General features: G+C 33.3%; 1 pseudogene; it reads left to right on the forward strand.

Moving 5' to 3' along the window:
• Positions 1–1,240: 1,240 nt before the first annotated feature.
• The window catches only part of LOC108692706, a 4,288-nt pseudogene continuing 1,592 nt past the window's right edge, over positions 1,241–3,936 (forward strand).

The following is a 3,936-nucleotide window of genomic DNA, read 5'->3' on the forward strand; positions in this document are numbered from 1 at the left end:
GCATGGAAACATGCTGCCTATTTCTATATGCGGAATCATCTGCGGTCCAGCGAATTGCGGCAAAACAAACGTGTTAATAAGTTTGCTGGAAAGTCCACACGATATACGTTTCGAAAACGTGCACTCGAAGTCGTTGCAACAACCAAAATATCGATATTTGGAGAATTTATTAGCATCGATTGAAGAAATTGATTATTCTCCAATAATAACGATGTATTACCATTGAACAAGGCATTTCCAAATTCCATTTTTGTCTTCGATGACGTGGCATGCGATCAGTAAGACGTGGCATGCGATCAGAGAGTACTTTGGACGTCGACTGCTTTTATCTGTGTTAGACATACGCTAAGATACCGAAGCATCTTACGCGATACAAATCTGTTCATTCTGTTCAAACAGGACAGTACCAATCTGAAACATATACAATGATCATGTAAACACTGACATGTCTTACGAGAATTTCTGCGAACTGTGTCGTTGCTGTTGGTAATAAAACTATGGATTCGTTATAGATAAAGACAGTGCGCTTACGAAAGGACGATACAAAAAAGGATTTATTGAGTATATGATTCCTTAACATTGTCTACTATAACATTTCTTTTCGAATGCAAAATGGATAACAACAAAGAGCTCAAGGATAGCGAAATAAACTGCAAAAACGAATGAATTGATTCGTAAAAAATACCGCGCTTTAAAAACCGGTAAAATAGAAGAAGATATAGCATTGAAGAAATACTTTAAGCCTATCGTCGAATCTCTAAAACAGATTGTCGAGAATATCGCTAATGATGAATCTCAACCAATTAAGAAAGAAGTCAACGTTATAAAGAATATAAATATTAAGGAAAGGTAAACCTGAAGATAATAAAGATGTTCATGATGATGAAGATGGTGATGATCTCTGGGTAGATAATTCATGACTTCAATTAACAACGTCGTCTAAAAAGCAATGCACAAAGGAATCGAACATTATGTCGAATTTCAATTGCATTGCCTGAACTACACGAATCATACGAATGTTCGCACGTTTCCTCAATCGAAGATTTATGAAACGCCCAATAAACCATTAGTTAAACTTGAAACATTAGTTAAACAATCATTGCAAACGCGGCAAGTTCGTGAGGAGTTGCATAATTGGGGACACTTGAACAAAAATATGTAAATATATGTCGTGCTTCTCGATGGTGACAAGGAAAAGGCGATTAATCACGTTTATGACGTATACTTCGAAGAGGCAAGAATGGTGATGCTCGGTGACAAATATTTCGATATAGACACTAATGACTTTATGATCGTAGATAGAGTAAAGCACAAAGGTATACCTGATTTAGTACGAATTAATTTTCAAAAGAATTCCCGACGATACTATTACATAGAAAATAATAAACTATTGTAGCATATAAAGTATATACTGTTGGCAACGAATGTTCACAGGCGCAGCCATAAAGCGGATAATCCAATAGTGGGCAGCAAAGGGTACAAATATAAGAATATAATAGCATCCTTGGTTTTAGGTAAAACAAGTTAGAATGGATATTCCACGCGTCTGGGAACTAAATAACAAGGTAGATTAGGTTGGAAAGAGTTGGAAAAAGTGTAATACCACACCCTAAATGACAATAAAATCGATTATATTCATTGGGATCCTAACGAGCTAGTGGATCGTCTCCGATTGCTTGAAGCCTCGTCAGGCAGATATAATACCCATACGATAATGAAATATTGTCTATTATCGAATAGCTTCGTGAAGCTGGCTTTATTACAAATTGAAACGAGATACACAGTCATTTTAGTTGACATCAAAATGCCTAAACAACGTTGCGTTTAAGAACTTTGATATTTTACACATTATACAGCAATAACCATAACATAACGTAACGTGTCTGAAAAGAAAAATCTCGATAAGTGCAATTGCTGGAAGAACTGCACTCCAGCGAGAAAAAATTTTCCGATATGTCATAGTTTACAGATACGATGACCTGTGACAAGCTGATGTGGTCAAGATGCGCTCATACACATGATTCAATAAAAGTTATCACTACATTCTCATTGTTATCGATGTTGAATAAGCATGGGCCATATTGCTGAAAATCAAGAATGGAAATGAGATGGCTACAGCGATCGCAAAGATAATTCGAGAAGATGTCCGAAAAATTTGCATAAAATCGATATAGGAAAAGAATTTTACAACGCAAACGTGCAAAAACTCCTGAAAAAACATAACATAAATCATTATTCAACATATTCCATAATGAAGACATCTGTCGTTGAACGGTTCACGTTGAAAAACGATATATGGAATCAATTTACGCACAATGGAAATTATAAATGGATCTTACTATCACGTTTCGTGTCTAAATACAACACACGAAAGCATCGAACTATCGATATGGCCTATCGATGTGACTCTCACGATTGCTGACAAATTCTTAAACACGGTATACAGTAAAAGTGTACGTAAAGGCCGTTGCACTCCCGTGATTCAAAGTGGGTGACTCGGTATGTGTAAGCAAATTCAAGATAATCTTTGAGAAAAGTTATACCCCAACTTGGACCACGGAGGTGTTTAGAATCGTCAAAGTACAGAAAACTATAATACTGTGACATATCTATTGGAAGATTAAGACTGAGAAAAACCGGTCGCTGGAGGATTTTATCAATATGAATTGCATCATGTCACTAATTTCGATATATATCTAATTGAAAAGGTATATGAAAAAGGAAACAAAATTTACATAAAATGGCTCGGATTTGATACGCATAATTCTTGGATACACAAGGATAGCGTGTTATAAAAATAAAATTTATTATAAATTGTATAATTATTTTCTTCCTTATGTAAATATATATTAAATATAAATGCATTATACATTGTTACACATACTACAGATGCATACGTACACACATACATACGTACATACTAGCTTGATCAACTACATCTTGATCAAAAAGTTCCCGGAATTTATTCAGAAAATTCAAAATACAAATTTTATTCATCAAAAGTGATATTGTCCCCTTCAAAGTACTCCCCATCGACTGCAATGTACTTATGCCAGTGTTTGATCCAGCTCTCGAAACATTTCTGGAACTCTATTATCGGTATAACCATCAGAGCAGTCTTCGATTTTTCCATTACCTCCTTTGGGCTGCTAAAATGCGTTCCCTGTAATGGTTTTTTCATGCCACTCATAAACGGCTGTTTTTTCTTTAGAGTATCACTACCGAAACAGTTTCCTAACATTTCCAAGATTTTCACCATTGAATTCATTTTTAACGCAAAATTTAATACAAACTTATTGTTGCAAATTCAACTCCATTTTTAAAACTCTAAAAAATCGAAAATACGTGCAGAGGTAGATGTACTCAAGACGGCATAACTTTTACAAATGTCAAGCTATAGTGATTTGGTGGGAATGTCAATTTGGTGGGAATGTCAATGATAGATGCAATCTAACCAAAAAAACAAAACTCAAATCAGCTGATTCAGAGCATCATCTGGTGGTAATTCCGGGAACTTTTTGATCAAGATGGTATATATGTACATATATACCATACATACATACATACATATATACATACATACATACATACATACATACATCCATACTTACATACATCATGCATACATACATACATACATACATACATACATATTATAATCAATCAAGATGAATAATTTTAATAATTTATACAAAATTTTTCCTTGACTTATATATTTTATATTCTATACAATTATTCTCCTATCCCTAATTTTTATTTTTTTATTTTTTTAATTAAAATATCTAAAAATTTTTCTATTACACCTAATATTAACTTTAACTTAATATTTTTACTTATATTATTTAATACAGCAGGTCTTCCTTCTTTTTCAACATTTTTTTATAAAATGATATTCAATTTTTTTATTTATAAAATTAAATAATTTATTAATTATTA

This window comes from Atta colombica, unplaced genomic scaffold (genome assembly GCF_001594045.1).
Source record: "Atta colombica isolate Treedump-2 unplaced genomic scaffold, Acol1.0 scaffold8, whole genome shotgun sequence".
NCBI classification, from domain to species: domain Eukaryota; kingdom Metazoa; phylum Arthropoda; class Insecta; order Hymenoptera; family Formicidae; genus Atta; species Atta colombica.